Source organism: Euprymna scolopes, chromosome 6 (genome assembly GCF_053919585.1).
Source record: "Euprymna scolopes isolate OS-2025 chromosome 6, ASM5391958v1, whole genome shotgun sequence".
NCBI lineage: Eukaryota > Metazoa > Mollusca > Cephalopoda > Sepiida > Sepiolidae > Euprymna > Euprymna scolopes.
In genome coordinates this window covers 98,726,619-98,746,591 of record NC_136487.1, presented here as the reverse complement: position 1 = coordinate 98,746,591, position 19,973 = coordinate 98,726,619, and the positions used below count along the sequence as shown (strand labels likewise).

Here is a 19,973-nt window from a genome sequence, read left to right as displayed (position 1 = left end):
CGCTCATGTGCTCAACTCTCTCTCTCCCTCTCTCTCTCTCCCCCCTCTCTCTCTTGCCCGCTCGCTTGTTCGTTTGTTTATGTGCTCAATTCAACTCTCTCTCCCTCTCTCTCTCTTCGTTCATGTACTCAACGCTCTCTCTCCCTCTCTCTATCGCTCGTTTGTTATCGTGCTCGACTGTCTCTTTCTTTCTCTCTATCTATCTATGTATGTATCTGTCTATGTACCGCTGAGTTCGATTGTAAACAGAACATATAATTCTTGCGCTGTCGGGTTTCTGTCTGTCTGTCTGTCTGTCTATCTGTCTCTCTCTCTCTATCTATCTATCTATCTATCTATCTGTCTGTCTCTGTATCGCTTGCTCGTTACCGTGCTCGACTCTCTGTCTGTCTGTCTGTCTCTGTCCCTTTCTCTTTCTCTTTCTCTCTCTCTCCGTCTCTCTCTCTCTCTCTCTCTCTCTCTCTTTATCTATCGCTGGGTGTCGTTTGAGCATCCATCTTGAATCAGAGTTAATTTTTTTGTATTCTTGTGTATAAATCGGAATGATAGAATTTCGTGGTCGAAATCAATGAGAATCGGTGAAAATTTACTTGAGAGAAAGCATTATATTTTGAATAGTGACGTGCAATGGTAGATGTATCAGAATTTTGTGGGGAATTTTTGACACCCCTAACAGAAAACTGCGAATAAAATATAAAAAAAACTCGTAATTTCTCTTTTTAAAGTGGGTTGTTTATTTTCTGTATGGAATATACTTTAAAAAAAAACTATTAAAGTTGTTTAAAAAAAAATTGGAAATAGTATTTTTTATTTAAAAAATAAAACAGTGTTTACAAAGTGCAGGCGCGCGTTCAACTAGCCATTCTTTTACGTATGAAATCAATTGAATTTTACGAGTTAATTTTTTTTCAATCTTTAAACTTTAAAAATCTATCAAAGGAGAAGGAGAAAATAGGAACTACGTCCTCTGTGAATTTGGGCAATAGTGATGATGACTCTCCTCGGATGTAATATAGGTTTAAACTTTAACGAATAAATGTGTATAAAATGACGTAGTAAAGTTACATAAGATGGGGTTGAAGGTTGAGGCATAATAATTTTTATGCGGCATCTGTTAGTTAAAATCTGCGGGAGTTTGGTCCAGAGGGGAAAAACTGCGCCTCCGTTATTCTATACAACAAGAATAAGAAAGAAAGAAAGTAGACAAGATATACATTTCAATATCTATACAGTTTATTTTTATATATTAATGTTTGACTCTGAATTGCAAAAGAGAAAGTGAGCTATAATTACAACGCATCCGAATTGAAGAAGTGACTATCACATGTTTAAGATGCTTGAACATTCACTTATACACGCATACGTTAGTGCGTATATTCATGCATAAATATATATATATATATATATATATATATATATATATATATATGTTTAAATTGTAATTCAATGAATTTAAAAAAAATCTCATTGAAATGAAATGAAGTGGTTGAGTTTCATATCAAAGAATTTTTATTATTCTAAGCAAGACAAAGAATGCTTTAGAAAATTAATCTCCTTAACCTATAGGGTTTCAATGTCTACCATCTCATCAGAGGAGAGAAAATATTAGCAAATAGTTATAAAGGTATGCACCCTATTTGCTAAAGTCAGTGAGACATGGAAAGTCAAAGTGAAAATAATGCATTTATCAGAAGTCCTGTGGCACGAGGATTTGTAGAAAAAGGATATGAATGTTTTTGTTGATCCAGCTTGCTTTATTACCAAACGGATGTAGAGAACGTATAACATGGACTTTACCAAGCAAGCTGGATCTTCATTTCATTTCAATGAGAGTTTTTTTTTTAATTCATTGAATTACAATTTAATTTATTTGCTCTATCTTGCATATCGAGCAATTCCTGTTTAGATGGGATAACTTATAGAATATTACTGCCAGTAATATTTTGTAAACCTACAATCTCACGTTTACATAACAACTGATTGTTAAATAAAAACTATTCTGAAGTATATATATATATGTGTGTGTGTGTGTGTGTGTGTGTGTGTGTGTGTGTGTGTGTGTGTGTGTGTGTGTACATTTCTCTACCAAACTATTCTGTCAATTTTCAGTCTACAGACATACATAAGGAGTACTGAGATTTGGGATAATTTTTCAATCGGTTTTCGGCCAGTGTATTTTGGTCTTTTTGAAAGTTTCTTTTTTAATAGTTTATTTTAAACTACACAAAAAGCCCTCAGTAATTAATTATGGCACTACGTTCGGTGTTCTTTAAAAGTATTATATATATATATATATAAGAATTTTCTGAAGAAAATTCTTATATACATGGAAAATTTGAATTTAATTTGAATAAATGCACAGATATTTATTTTTTAACATCCTGCAATTTTTGGTCTTTTCAACGGTTAAATTTTCAATTCCAATATCAGCAGTGCTTATGATTAAAAGGTGAATCTACCATTTATATATATATATATATATATATATATATATATATATATATATATATATATATATATATATGTGTGTGTGTGTGTGTGTGTGTGTGTGTGTGTGTGTGTGTGTATGCATCAGATTGAATTAGTTATTATTATTATTATTATTATTATTATTATTGTTATGTTTACTTTACGAACAAATAAAACTGCCCTGACCCGAGCAAGACGGACAATGGCAAATGAAGAGAATATATTTGGTCAACACTGGATTTTCGATCGTATTGTCTCTGTCAGTTGTCTTTATCTTCCTTCCTGTTGGAAAAAGAGTTGACTGGTCAACAATCTACCGGACACAACTTGTCATCTTTGCCTGTCTTCCTTCTCAAAGAAAGAGGTGGATTAAATAAACTAATTCCCTCCCCAACACCGACAATCTGGCGCCATTGGCGAAAGGCAACATTGGTTAATGTTTGAATTTATGATCACCAATTATCAGTAACAAAGACTTTGAGAGGGCTTATCAAACCTCTGTGGTCTGAGGACAAAATTCACATCGAAAATAGGTTTAATCCAGTCACGTCCGCGCGCTCATGTTTAATTTGGTTGCAATCAACTTGAAGGGATAAATGATTATTGTTTCTAAGGGTTTAAACTTTAAAAAATTGATTTATAATTTTGAAAATAATTTAGTCTGTGAACTGAAATCACGAAAAAATGAGTTGTTATTACAAAATAGGAATACCCGGTGTTGTCTAAGCCAGTAAAATCATTGATTACAGAAAAAAATAAAGAAAAAAAAAGAAAGAAAAATAAGCGTAATATTACAAATTGAAATTTTTAACTTAACTTTAGGCCAAAATAAGAATAAAAACATTTATACTAGAGCAAGTTTTTTTAAACCAAGACCCTTGAACACCATGTGGTCTAGGATCTTTCCGCTTTTTTTTTACATTGTTTACTCATTTTCTCCTTGCTCAGCATCACTACATCTTGAGATTGCTTAGACTTACTTTGTATTTAATTCCTCAAATCTTCCAGCCACAAAGCACTTCCATTATGTTTCTTTTTTTACACACCAAAACGTGGTGCACTCTTCTGACTTTATTATTTCATTTACATAATTTGGCCGTTGATTAAGTCCTTCATCGAACTTCTGGTCCAGGCTGAGTAATATATATTCTCTTTATATATCTTCTTATTTGCCCCTTTTGCCAGCATTCTTTGTTTGATCTTCTCGTTTTAATCCCCTTTCTTTTCACTCTACACTGTTCATTCGTCGTTTGAATTTCTCTGTCTTCCTTGCATCCAATTGTCCTCTCAAACATCTTGCATGCAAGTTCACATCCTTTCTTAATTCTTTTTGTGTCATCTTTTATTCTTCTTTTCAACCTTAGTTTATCTCTATTCTGGCGTTCACCTCTTTTCAATCCGAATTTTCCCGTAATCTTTCTATTATTGATTCACAAGGAACTTTCACACAGGTCATCAAAGATCTTACGTGTTCTCTCGAGACTGAGTGACAACAAGTCTCCCCAGATTTCCAGTACTCTCCACCTCTTTCGATAGTACTTGCAAATAAATTTGCATTATCGCAAGAAATGCTTGTCATTGATTTCTTGTTGGCAGCGGCTATTGGTCTTCACTGGAATTTGAGTGGTAATAAGCCTCCACAACTTATAATTATGCGGCTTCAATGTTCTTGGTTCCATGTTGCGCTTCATGTTTTGCCTCTGCAGCAATTTGCCGGCCCACACTTGTTGCTCATGTGTGTTACTCTCAACATTCAATGATTTTCCTTAATATTTCAGCTGTTTTCATTATTGTTGGTCGTTGTATTTTTTTTTTTTTTTAGTCATTCCTCTGATTTCCAATTTCTGCAATTCTTATTTCTATTCTTTTTTCAAAGTTTTTCAGAATTATTCATAGTGCTCCTATTATCATTTTTATCTTCTTCATCTTCCATATCCCTTTCAGCTCTCAAGCTAGCTCTGTGTCTTTGCTCCGTTTCTCGTTTTCATTATTATTATTATTATTATTATTATTATTATTATTATTATTATTATTATTATTATTATTATTATTATTATGATCATCATCATCTGACCGGAAAACTTTCCTGAACAAGTCTGTATCTTTCTTGCCATAATACGATAAAAATCTGTTTCTATCATTGATGTTTTACTTAGATAAAAATGGCTTCTTTGTACACCTTTTAGAAGAAAATTCCATTTCTTTCATTCGTCTAGATATTGTATATCTAGAAAGAAAATTTGCAGCCCCTGTTTTGAATTCTTTGCTATGGTCAACATAAATTTTCTTTCAATCCTTCAAAACAGTTAATTTAAGCATGTAGTCGTCCTTCAAAGTGAATGCTCTAGGGTGACCATATTCAGATTTCCCTTTTACCAAGCATTCGATTTCGAACCTTTGACTAATTCGCTTCACTGCAGAAAGAGATATTTTCACATTTTCCTTTCTTAAAATATCAAAAATCTGCTTGTAAGTCATTTTGGACTGCCTTAATCATGTTTTTTATATTCTCACCAAGATGCGGTCTTACCATTTTTAGGATTAATGTTTCCACTTATTATTATATGATATAAAAATAATGATCTGCAAAATAGAAATTATCAGTTAAAATTTACAAAAAATCGTGGAAAAATATTGAAAAATCGATTTCTTCCTTCTTTCATTCTTAGCTCATTTTTTTTGCTCATGAGTGTATACGTGTGTGTGCATGTGTGTGTGTGTGCGCATAAAATATTGTATATGGGTGTGTACCATTAGATATGTATGAACGAACCTACATAGATACTAGTACATTTACGTATATAAAATCACAAGATTATAATGTACAATGAATTCGTGAATTCTCCAAATTGTTTTTGTGTTTCTAAAATACGAAGGGAAAAGCGCATCACAAGCAAACAGATTTCGATGACAGGTTTATGTGTTTCGTTAAAACAATTGTGAAATATTGCTTCTTTTTTAAATGGAATGCTTTCTCTAAGAATTCTCATTTCAAAAATTTAAATCAATTTTACGAAGAGAACTGGGAAACTTGCAGATAACAAATGGTCGCCGACGAAACGAGTTAAAGGTTAAAAGAAGTGAAATTTCTTCAAAAAATAAACCTGGATTTCTACTCTTCATTACAACCACAACATCATGATGGATTCACCATGGGTGGCAACAGCATACAAGAACGCTTTAAAGAGAGGTCTCCACACACATACACACATATTAGCAGACAGACACACACTGATAGATATATATATATATATATATATATATATACTGACTATGAACAATTTCTTTTACAAATCTATCAAAGAGAAACAGAATTTGAGCTCAATGGAAGTATAAAATAGTATATATATATATATATATATATATATATATATATAGTTTAGTGAGTTAGTAGAAGATAGTTCAAGAGATAGTAGAATTAAGTTCAATTCTATAAGAGGAGAATTATCAGTTCAAAAAGTAAACGAGTACATAGTATATTTGTATTTGAAAAATATGTATAATAAATTTGGAGACACCATTATGTTCTAAGAAGAAAATACTACTGACTAAAACAAAAAAAAATTCAAACTCGATGCAGTATTCGGTTGACACATTTACAAATATTTACGTTTAAATAATAATTAAAATAAATGATTTAATAATTAAAACACTGTTACTTTTAGATTTACTTCTTTTTTTGTAGAGGTTTAAACTATTATTTCATTTATAGGCGATTACTATATCGGAATTTCATATTATTATCTACTTGAATCATTTGCGGTATTATTTCAGGATTTCTTGAAAGATAAATCAAACCTTTCGAGATCAAGAGAGAAGAAATTGATCTATATTTCCAACACGATTCAACGAGGTGTGAACTTTATTTGAGTGGAATCAATTTTAAAGTATTTTAATACAGCAAAATAATTATTTTACTTTCTGTTCCGTTTGATTCAGTACCAATTCTCGAGTTCGATAGAAAGATCTGAAATAGGTCGGAGGTTAGATCCACCAAAAACACCTATGAAAATAACACTCAAGGTAGGAGCAGTAGTTCGAATAATATAAATAAGAATTATCAATTCTCATCTCAAAATTTCAGAAACATAACATCAATTTTTTTTAGCTTTTGTTAAGTAATATAGTTTTTAAAAGAAAAAATCAATAACATACATATAAAAGTAGAACTCGTTGACCAGCGTAGCCCGTTTGACGCAGACCCCCTCCCCCGCCTTGTAAAAAAATAAAGTACGGTTGTTTGTGGTGGTACAACCCCAATCTCTTAATATTAAGAACAGCTTTTGGAATAACACACCTCCAACCATCGAAAACGTTATTATCTTCTGTATAGAGCGACGACAATCGCTTTATATGTGAAATTTTGTTGTTTTTTTAGTGACGCCAATCGGTTAATATGTTAATTTTGTTTCTTTTTTCAGTGCGATTGTATTCTGTCGAGAGCGAACGACAATCGGTTATTATGTTTAATTTTGTTGTTTTTTTTTATTTAGCGGCGCCTATCAGTTAATATTTAAAAAGATTTTTAGTAGCGCCAATCGGTTAACCTTTCATTTTGTTTTTTGTTTTTTAGCGACGCCAATCGGTTAATATCATTATTTTTTTTTCAGCACGATTGTAATCTGTACAGAGCGATGACAATCGGTTAATGTTATTTAATTTCGTTGTTTTTTAGCGAACCAAGTCGGTTGATATGTTAATTTTTTTTTTTTTTATTATTCAGCAAGATTGTATTCTGTGGAGAGAGACGACAATCGGTTAATGTGTTTAATTTTGTTGGTTTTTTTTTTTGTTTAACTTTAGCGACGCCAATCGGTTAATATGTTTAATTTAGTTAGTTTTTGAACACAATTTTTTCTGCAGAGAGTGACACCATATTGTATATATTCTGGAGCGTTGCTTATTTATTGTAGGAGTGGATTCCGGAATATGCGAATAGTCAGGTATTCAGCAATCAAAATGGGCGGGATTTGAAGGGAGTGAGTTTATTATTTTGGAATCGGAATTGGAAAGATTATGTTATATGTACATATATAATTACTAGTTAATGGCGATGCAAGCACAATATCGTAAGAAAATATAGAATTTGACTCGATCTGACCTAGTAGCGGTGAGAGCACTAAATATTGAGAGAAAAAATAAGAAACTCCTTCTTCTTTAGATGTGGCGATTGTGATAGTGGTGCTCATCGGATATAATGTAGCATTTTATTATGACGAGTGAATATGGTAAATATGATAGTCATAAGCTACATAAGATAATAGCTGTCAGGGTAGATGAATTTGTATATGGCATCCTGTTGCAAATCTACGGTACTTTGGTCCTGAGGGGAATTTCTGCAATCAAAATATTATATACATATATATATATATACATATATACATATATATATATATATATATATATATATATATATATATATATAATAATATATATATATATATATTACTGTGTGAAATCCTAAACTATTGAACTTATCATGATGAATTATGGAATATGTATTATTGGTAACAAAATACCCATTCTATGATACAGGGTAAATAACGTGAGCAAATAATTAATTTTGTAAACTATACTGTTTAAGGAGTCTTTCACCGAAACCATAACTTACACAACAGACAAACGTTAAAATTAGTGCTATATCTATTTAGTTCGTAAATGAGATGCGTTATGAAAGTTGATCAATAAATAAGATGCGTTAAACAACTTTAATCCATAAATGAGATGCGTTAAGAAACTTTGATCTATAAATGAGATGCATTTAAAAACTTTCATCTATAAATCAGATGCGTTAAGAAACTTTGATCTATAAATGAGATGTGTTAAGAAACTTTGATCTTCGAATAAGATGTGCTAAGAAACTTTTATTCGTAAATGAGATGCGTTAAGAAACTTTGATCTATAAATGAGATGCATTTAAAAACTTTCATCTATAAATCAAATGCGTTAAGAAACTTTGATCTATAAATGAGATGTGTTAAGAAACTTTTATCTTCGAATAAGATGTGTTAAGAAACTTTTATTCGTAAATGAGATGCGTTACGAAACTGTGATCTATAAATGAGATGCATTATGAAACTTTGATCTATAAATAAGATGCGTTAAGAAACTTGGATCTATAAATGAGATGCGTTAAGAAACTTTGATCTATAAATTAAATGCGTTAAGAAACTTTCATTCGTAAATGAGATGTGTCATGAAACTTTGATCTTTAAACAAGATGCGTTATGAAACTTTGATCTATAAATGAGATGTTTTATAAAAAATTTTATCTATCAGATGCTGTCAGAAATTTTCATCTATAAATAAGATGCCTTATGAAACTTTGATTCGTAGATGAGATGAGTAATGAAACTTTGATTCGTAAATAAGATGCGTCAAGTAACTTTTATTTGTAAAGATACTTTCATCTATAAATGAGATGCGATAAGAAACTTTCATCTATAAATTAGATGCGTTAAGAAGGCATGCATACATACGTACATAACTTTATATATTAGCTGCTCACATTTTCGATCCAAACCGATTAAAAAGACTGCCCTTTCTCTGAATACCCTTTATGTAAAATTTCAAATATTTAGACAAGAAAATGTAAAAAAGAGTAATTTGGTAGAGTCCGCAGAGGTCAAATTTTTTAACTTTGACTCCTATTATTACCCCTTAACATTTATTGTTTTTGGCTCAAATCAAATTATTAAATTAAACCCATGTTCAAGGAATCTATATCTAAAATTTCAATTATTTATACATAAAATTGGCGGAGGAGACTGGTAGAGTTCTCAAAGGTCAAATCAATGAACTTTGACCCCTTAACAAACAAATTTCTGGCTAAAAACGAATTACAAAAATTTTCCCAAATCTCAGTACCCTGTATATCAAATTTCGAGTCTGTAGACTTAAAATTGACAGAGTTATTGTGTAGGATAATGTAGACGGACAAAAACACACAGACGGACACTTCCACTTTTATAGATATATAAATACATAGATATAGATTGGGCACAATACGTAGTAATGGTTGAAAAAGTTTAAAAAGAAAAGACTCGTGCGCCACCACCGAGAATCGAAACCAAAACGTTCAGATCACGATTTATTTTTGCCTCTGTCGTCAATAAATGGGCTATGAAGTCATTTGTAATGCAAGGCTTAAAATTAGAACATGAGCCAATAGCTACTACATTATGCATTCGTAATGCCGGCGTTCGACCTTCACCCAACACATTTCTTCTTTCTTTTTTAATTTTCACACTTTTGCGCCGATTTTTCCCGAGTAAAACTCAAATATAAACTCTCGCATGGATTCAAATACATTATATATGAAGTTTCCTGTTTATAGACCAAAAACTCTAGGACGAGTTTTGTAGGCAAAATGTGTTAAACAAAAATATATACGTATGCATAAATATATATAGAAACAGCTTTGTGTTTACTATAAACTTTTTACGCAAATATTATGCAAATATAAAGTATTTAGAATATCTGCATTAATATACGTAATAGTTAAGTAAAGATGATCATCCCATAAGAAAACCGAAAAAACTAATAGGGAATTAATTAAAATGAATGTTTCAAAGAATATGCAAGTAGGCTAGATCTTTTGCTAGTGAATGCAATTCCACAAACCATATATAAGAAAATTGTATTTTCTTTTTAAATAAATAGAAAAGAGGGGGTTTAATATGAATATCAATACACACACAAAAAAACGAAATTATAGGTGTATAGATAGATATATATCTTAGGACGACACTTTCAACAAAGATGCCCCCTTTTGTCTTAGTCTGAGACTTTAAATTCTCATGACTTCTCACAAGGTTAACAACCAGAAGCGAGCGTGTGGAAGGAACGAGAGTGACTTTCAAAATGGAAAAATAAGCATCATTCCTATCCGTTTCAGTTATCATACTAGGATTATTAACCCTTTCATGTATTACGTTTGAATTGCACTTATGTTTGTTTTCATAATAATATGCATATAAGATTTTTAGTTATGCGAAATTTAATTAACATTTAAAAGAGTAAACGAGTACATAGTATATTTGTATTTGAAAAATATGTATAATAAATTTGGAGACACCATTATGTTCTAAGAAGAAAATACTACTGACTAAAACAAAAAAAAAATCAAACTCGATGCAGTATTCGGTTGACACATTTACAAATATTTACGTTTAAATAATAATTAAAATAAATGATTTAATAATTAAAACACTGTTACTTTTAGATTTACTTCTTTTTTGTAGAGGTTTAAACTATTATTTCATTTATAGGCGATTACTATATCGGAATTTCATATTATTATCTACTTGAATCATTTGCGGTATTATTTCAGGATTTCTTGAAAGACAAATCCAACCTATCGAGATCAAGAGGGAAGAAATTGATCTATATTTCCAACACGATTCAACGAGGTGTGAACTTTATTTGAGTGGAATCAATTTTAAAGTATTTTAATACAGCAAAATAATTATTTTACTTTCGTTCCGTTTGATTCAGTACCAATTCTCGAGTTCGATAGAAAGATCTGAAATAGGTCGGAGGTTAGATCCACCAAAAACATGACTCGTAAATAAGATGCGTTAAGTAACTTTTATTTGTAAATGATATGCGGTAAGATACTTTCATCTATAAATGAGATGCGTTAAGAAACTTTGTTCTACAAATGAGATGCGTTAAGAAACTTTGTTCTACAAATGAGATGCGTTAAGAAACTTTGTTCTACAAATGAGATGCGTTAAGAAACTTTGTTCTACAAATGAGATGCGTTATGAAACTTTCATTCGTAAATGAGATGCGTTAAGAAACTTTGATCTATAAATGAGATATGTTAAGAAAGTTTGATTCGTAAATGATATGCGTTATTAAACTTTGATCTATAAATGAGATGCGTTATGATACTTAGATCTATGAATGGGATGCGTTATGAAACTTTTATCTATAAATTATATGCCTTAAGAAACTTTGATCTCTAGATGAGATGTGTTAAGAAACTTTGATCTATAAATGAGATGCGTTATGAAACTTTAATCTATAAATGAGATGCGTTATGAAACTTTAATCTATAAATGAGATACGTTATGGAACTTTTATCTATAAATGAAATGCTTTAAGAAACTTTGATCTATAAATGGGATGTGTTATGGAAATTGTATCTATAAACTAGACTATCCGTGACCCGTTGGGTCAGTATGTTATATTAGCTATGGAATTCATGTATGAGTGTAACACTTGTGACGTGAAGAAAATAGTTTTCTGTGTGACATAACAGAAACATTTCTATGAAAGTATATTAAAATGAAAAAAATATATATATAGATAGATTTCTATAAGTCGTTCTGTTTATAATTGTTTATTTTTCAAAAATAAACAAATCTTACAGCCATTGAATTATAAGTTGCGTTAAAATAACTTAAACGTAATACGGAAATGAACGATGTAAAAAAATGCAGAAAGTATTAAAAATTGTTTATTTGGATAATTTAAAACGCAAAAATAAATTAGGCCGCTAAAAACGTACACAGTAAAAAAATACGTTGTCAACAGGTCAAAGTTGATTTATTTGTGAGAAAAATGCGACAGTATAGTTGTAATATAGAATAGTTGGAAAACATCCCCTAAGGGGTCAGTATGTTATATTAGCTATGGAATTAATGTATGAACATGATACTTGTGACGTAAAGACAATAGTTTTTGTGACGTAACAGAAACAGTTCTATGAAAGTATATTAAAATGAAAAAAAATAGATAGACTTCTATGAATCATTCTTTTTAGAGTAGTAGTAGGGAAAATGCATGTCAACCAGTAGTAGTAATAGTAGGATAAGGAAGAGGAGGCATAGTAGTAGTAAGAGGAGGAAGAGGAGGCGTAGTAGTAGTTGTAAAGAGAAGAAGTAATAGTAGTAGCAAGAAGAAAAGACAGAGTAGTAGAGTGGTAGTAGTAATAGCAGAGGGCATTGCGCAAGCAAACAAGCAAACAACCAAGAACGACAGAGTTTTAGTATTATACAGATGATATGTGTTAAGAAACTTTGATCTATGAATAAGATGCGTTATGAAACTTTGATCTATTAATAAGATGCGTTAAGAAACTTTGATCTATAATTGAGATGCGTTAAGAAACTTTGATTCGTAAATGAGAAGCGTTAAAAACATCGAAAATTAGATGCGTTATGAAACTTTGATCTATGATTGAGATGCGTTATGAAACTTTGATCTACAAATGAGATCTGTTATGAAACTTTCATTCATAAATGAGATGCGTTATGAAACTTTGATCTATAAATGAGATGCGTTAAGATATATACCACAATTACAGGAGCCTATTACGCTTCACTTTTGAGGAAATTAAGGGAAGCTATCAAAATCAAGAGGCGGGGCAAACTTAGCAAAGGTACCCTCCTCCTGCAGGACCACGCTCCGGTCCACAATTCGCATGTCGCCAGATCAGAAGCACGGGCGTGTGGTTATGAAATCCTCCCCCATCTTCCCTACTCTCCTGACCTTGCACCCTCTGACTTTCACCTCCTCCCAGCCATGAAGTTATTTTTGAAAGGAAAGTGTTTTCCAGATGATACAGCCTTGATTTCTGACGTCACGTCGTGGTTGGGGGACCAACCTGGGATGTTCTACAGAAAGGTCTCCAGAGCTGCATCAAACGATGGGAGAAATGCATAACTCTGGGTGGTAGAGAAAGTCTAATAACCGTGCTAAGTCTCCTTGCTCTACTGCTATGTGAAGTGGGTCAGGGGCATTACTTATTGCACGTCCCTCTTACACCGTTGATTTCTGTACATTTTAAACTGAAACGTTTATTTTACCAGGAGGGAGATTGTGAACCTAGGAACTGATTTGAACCATCAGACTTTTCTTTCTCAGATTGCGATATTGTTTGGTTTATTCCAGGAGGTGCACCCTCCTAAGGATTGTTTTCTCTTTTTAAGAGATGATGGCGGGGGGAATTCATTGCTTATTGCGTGAGGCACTCCTACTAAAGAATAGCAACAAGTTCACTCACTGTTATTTTTGTACCAGTCAGAACGCTCTCTAGCCTTGCGCAACATCTTGCTACAATGATCTTGTGTAGCTTTCATTTGGTGAATGACAATGTTTTTCATGACAATGAAATTCGATTTAATCCATCAGAAATCTCTCGACCCGGGATTTTTATCTTCGAACTCCAAAATCAACAGAGATTAGACCATTTCTGTAATGACCTGGTCCCTTTTGATTGCGATATAATGCTGTTCCTGGGAAGTTCTAGGAGTTCCACCTCTTTGAGAATCGGGTTAGTTTATTAATACTCGCCTGAGGCGGTCTTTAGGGAATGCCAACGGAGCTGTCCATCTATTCAATGTAGCCACCTTCATCCTCGATCAGCGCCTCGATACTGGCCCGGAACTGGGAGCATGCCTTTTCCACAAGTGTCAGCGGGAGCTAATTGGATGATGGCGATCAGGCTGGCTTTGGTGTTGTGGAAGGTCTTGTTGGAGATTTTCTCGACGTATGGCCAAATGAAATAGTTCAGATGGCTCAGGTCGAGTGAGAAAGGCGGCCAGTGAGAGAAGGATACGAATTCGTAGTACTCCTTCTGAAGCCATGCCTGGATCTCTTTGGACTTATGGACCGGCGCTGAGTCCTGCTACCACACCCAAAGTATGCCAGCGGCCACCTGATTGCACCGGGGGATCACCACACTCTTCAGCACATTCAGATACATTTTGGTATTGACTTTCAAGCCGATTCGAATATATGAGGTCGCATGATGTGGCTCTCACTAGAAACCATACCAAAAGCCATAACTGTGGGTCGTCCAATGCATTGAGGTGTGCCCTCAAGTGTTGAACTGTCCGGACTTGCATTTTGAAGATGCTGGCAATGGCCATGTCGTCATAATTTGGATCGGTAAATCGCATGCGTTGTACAGCGGCGCATCTTTGAATTCGTTCGTTGTGTCACTTTCAGGCATGATAAAAGGCTCTTGACATTTGTACACAACTGGCCAAGATGGTCTGCAAAAAAAACAAAAAAAAAACAGGAAACCTGTTTTCCTTATACGGAAATGGAATCATTTGTCTTTCCTAAGGCGATAATTTCATCGCTCTATTCTGTAATAAATGAAAGGTACCATACAAATTTGAATTTAACTTTAAAATCTTAGCTAAAATATAAAATGATTCGTAATTTTCATCAGTACCCAAATTCTGAGTTTAAGAAGCTGCACCTGCTTGGATTATTTTTCGTAGGAAAACGCTACGTTTCTTTTTTGTTTGTTTTTTTGCTTTTTTACAATTTTACATTTTAAGTTTTCTCCTAAAGATATTTAATTATTTATGTGCCTATTATATATATTCTAAGTACTTAGTACCTGTTATGCATATAGACACTGACAACAGTAACATATATAAACATATATGTGTATGTGTGTGTGGGTTTATGTATATATTTATATATATATATATATATATATATATATATATATATATATACATATATATATATATATATATATAACTTTTTGCCAGTATCGGATTTCGCTGCAATACCCTGTATTTGAGTATATTTGTCTTAGTTAATCATGTTTTATCCCTTCACCCATCTTGTTGGACAGTCATGTTTTAATCGAGTTTTTATAATTTTTCAATCTTTATTAAAAAAAACTTTTCTAATGGGAAACAAAAGTCAACACTAGCGAAATTCCAACCCACGCTGCCACAAATGTATTGTTGAGTTTTACACCTTTCAAAACTATCTAAAACGAAATCTACACAGACTTATTAGAGATATTGGCGTGTTTGTATTAATTGTGATTAACATCCTCAATGCATCAGAACCGATTTCATACATTTTATGTTTATTCTCAAGGCTTGAATGAAAATTGCAAGAAAATGTTACCTAACAATAGCTAGTTTGTTTGCTTTAACCTGGGATTTCTCTGTAAGACAATACAAGACGAGTAACTTAGTAACATTTTTTTTATTTTTATGTGTTAGTTTTAGCATCATTGTATGATGCTACATTTAGAAAGATTTTGTTTTAAATTGAAACCAACGCTGACTGCCATTTGTGTAGTTTGAAAAGTCATAAAATTCAAGGATATAAAACATGACCGCCATCACCCCCAAACCGTCATTGTCCTCACACTAATACGGTCATCTTTTTATAAAAGCTCGGAGCTTCTGTTTAAGATTTTGCACTAGCCTACTCCCAGAGAGAAATTAGTGTCCACGGTCCTTGTCTAGTGGGGTCCAACTGAATCTTAAACGCTATTTATTAACGGCTTCTGCTCTCTTATCCCCCACCACTAGCGAAAGGAAGAGCTTGCCATCGTTAAAGACCCGTCAAAGATTTAAAGTTCAACCAAGACAGGTAAGAAACCAGTAGGGTTCAGGGGGACTGATTTGAAAAATTGAAAGATTGAAAGTTGTTTAGAAGAAAGAAGACTTGTAGATACAGAGAGGCATGATTAACGATGTGTAAGCTAAAATAGGAGATTGGTTTGTAGCAAAAGAAAGAATGGGGAGGCCCTGAAGGTTGTAATAGAAGCCTTTAACCCCTGTGGTTGAGACAGATTAATTGTTTGCGGATCGGGAAAATGTCTTCAGGGGGAAATACAACAATAAATGGCTTTTCGGAAGCCATAAAGTTAGAAGTTGGGGGTTCACTATATATATATATATATATATATATATATATATATATATACAAATTTATATATATATATACAAATTTATACAAATATATATATATATACATATATATACATATATATATACATATATATATGTATATATGTATATATATATTTGTATAAATTTGTATATATTTGTATGTATATATATTTTATGTGTATATATATATGTGTGTATATATATATATATATGTGTGTGTATGTGTGTGTGCTTGTGTGTGTACATATAGTGAATGAACTAGAGAGAAGCATTCGATATCAGTAATCATTTTCCATGGAAAATCATCCAACGCACATATAGCTGATGCTGGTGACATAGAAAATAATAAGAATAAATGATAAGCTCTTTCACCATTTCTTTAGAAGTATATTATCATGATTATTGAAATCGTCATCAAAAATAATGCAAAGCTCTTCATTAAAACGAATAAGTCGTTATTTGGTGATTGATAGCATTTACATGAAAATTTCATTTTTTCGTTGCTTGTATGTGTGTGTTGTTTAACGAATAAAATTGTCGACTACTGATATGAAAATCATAATATTATGAACTGATGAATTCTACTGTTTCAAGATGGACATATAATCGTTTCAATTTCATTCAATGTCTGCAAATGGATAGTCACAGATGTTTGCATAAATAAAAAAATTATGTTAGCTTATCAAGAAGTTTCATTTTTATGATCGGTTACTGTTACTATCACACAAATTGCATTTGATCACGTTTTGTTGTTTATGTGAAATCATTGCGTGCATCATGTACATATGTCTTTCGTCCTTAATATTTCATACGGTAAGACAGCTCCCATCTATACGCATTATGTTTCGATGCAGAAGTGAAAACAATTGGCACATGATGAAGTGTGCAATGTAATCGTTTGCAGTGTTTGCTAAGACCCTTTAAGGAGTTTACACTTATTTTCATTGATGTCAGTGTCATGTGCAGTGGCATGTGCAGTTGAACTCCTTCTGCGTTCACAGTTTTCTTTTAGTATAAGTTGGATGCACAAATTGAAGTGAGAACAACGACATGATGATGATGATAATGATGATAATGATGATGATAATAATAATAACAACAACAACAACAACAACAATAATAATAATAATAATAATAATAATAATAATAATAATAATAACGAGCGGGACCTGTGGAAATTCCACAGCGGCATTTTTCATATGTAATAAATTCTTGGATAAGGTACTAATTATGTCAATAATTTGTCATCATTTGTAACTCACCATTTCGCACTTACTTAAATAAATTACTAAAATAATAACTTTGATATATTGTATAGGCTGATTATTTCATTACAAACACACACGTCAATTAACTCATCGTTTTTCATTCTTGGATACGTTACTAATTTCGACAATATTTTTTTATATATTTTTAAGCAATATTGTCGCCCAACCTTACTAAAATAATAACTTTGATATATTTGCTGGGCTGCTTATTTCATTTCAAACAAACCAATCAATTAACCTCTATTTCATCATTTTTCATAATTCTGTGATATGTTACTAATTTCGACAATCATTTTTCATAATTTGTACCCACATTATCTCCCCCACTTTAATAAAATAATAAATTTGATATATTGTCTGGGCTTATTATTTTATTACAAACACACTAATGCATGTAATAACATTTCATCATTTTTCCTAATTCTTGGATATGTTACTTATTTCGACAATCATTTTTCAGAATTTTTACCCATATTTTCGCACCTCCCCCTTTACTAAATAATAAATTTGATTTATTGTCTAGGCTGATTATTTTATTTCAAACACACCAATCAATTAACTCACATTTCATCATTTTTTTTTATTATTCTTGGATATGTTACTAATTTCGACAATCATTTTTCATAAGTTAAACACACGTTATAGCTCCCCCTTACTAAAATAATAACTGATAACGCTGATTTTTTTCATTACAACACACTAATCAATTACCTCACATGTCATCATTTTTCATAATTCTTGGATATGTTACTAATTTCGACAATCATTTTTATCATTTAAACCAACGCCATCACCCCTCCCCTAACTAAAATAATAACTTTGATATATTGTCTTGTCTGATTATTTCATTGCAAACACATTATTGCATTAAATCACATTTTTTTTTCATTTTATCATTTTTCATAATTCTTGGATATGTTACTAATTTCGACAATAATGTTTCGTAATTAAAACCATCCTTATAGCCCTCTTTTACTAACATAACTTTGATATATTGTCTGGACTGATTATTTCATTGCAAACACACTAATTCATAAAATCACCTATTATCATTTTTCATCATTCTTGGATATGTTACTAATTTCGACAATAATTTCTCATAAATTTAACACACCTTATAGCCTCCTCCTTACTAAAATAATAACTTTAATATATTTGCTGGGCTTCTTATTTCATTACAAACACATCAATCAAATAACTTACATTTCATCATTTTTCATAATTCTTGGATACGTTAATAATTTCGGCAATCATTTTTTATAATTAAAAACCCACATTATGCTCCCCTCCTACTAATATAAGAAGTTAGATATATTATCTGGGCTTATTATTTCATTACAAACACACCAATCAAATAACTCACATTTCATCATTTTTCTTAATTCTTGGATACTAATTTCGACAATAAGTTTCATAACTTAAACACACTATGTCGCCCCCCCTTACTTTAATAATAAATGTGATATATTGCCTGGGATGATTATTTAATTACAAACATATTAATCAAGTCGGGTATTCTTATAGTATATATGTTCCACCTATCTAATTCGATCCTGGGCGATGCTGGGTATTCTGCTACAATATGTTTTCCACTTATCACATCCAATCCCGGGTCTGGCTTCATGTCCGCCACCCCACTATTAAAAAATATACATGAAATAAAGTAATGTTTTAATCGTAAACTGTTTCAATTTCCGGAACTACTTCATATCCCGGACCCCACTGCTAAAAATATACATGAAATAAAGTAATGTTTAAATCGTAAACTTTTTCAGCCATTCCCAGGACCAACTTCTTATCTCCCATCCTACTGTTAAAAATATACATTAAATAAAATAATATCCAAAACGTAAATGGTTGCAGCCAATTTCGGGACCGACTTCATATACCCCACCCCACTGTTAAAAATATGCATTAAATATAGTAATATTTAATGTGTAAATGGTTTCGCCGATTTCCGGGACTGATTTCATATCCCCACCCCACTGTTAAAAATATACATGAAATAAAGTAATGTTTAAATTGTGAACGGTTTAAGTAATTTCCGGGGCTGACTTTATATCCCCCACCCCACTGTTTAAAATATAATTGAAATAAAGTAATGTTTAAATCATAAACTGTTTCAGCAGGTTTTCGAAATTAATACATAAAAAACATTTACACGGTTAGTGATTAGGGAACCATTGCTTCAACATTCATTTCTGAGTGTAGTATCAGTATCAGCATTCCAGTGACTTAAATCCCCCCTTTTTTGGTCTTGGTTAATGGAGGAGAAATCCTTCATTACTGATACAATTTTATTTTTGTTATTGATCAGAGTACCCCTTTGGAGAGCTGGTTTCCCAAAAAAATTTTAACTGACCTCATGTCCAACTCCGTCTTTGTGGGGAGGCAAGTAAACAAACAAAAAAAATCATCAGAGGGGACATTTTCCAAGGCATCTTATAATTAATCAGAAGAGAAATTTCCAGTGCATTTTATGATTAATCAGAAGGGACATTTCCATGTCATTTTGTAATTAAACCAGAAATTACTTTTCCTAGTTACTTTTGTAATATTAAAACTTTGT

General features: G+C 32.0%; 1 protein-coding gene across 7 annotated transcripts in view; it reads right to left on the bottom strand.

Annotated features, from left to right (window-relative positions):
- The window catches only part of LOC145277818 (protein shifted-like), a 593,688-nt gene that overhangs the window by 379,438 nt on the left and 194,277 nt on the right, over positions 1 to 19,973 (bottom strand). The window lies entirely within an intron of this gene.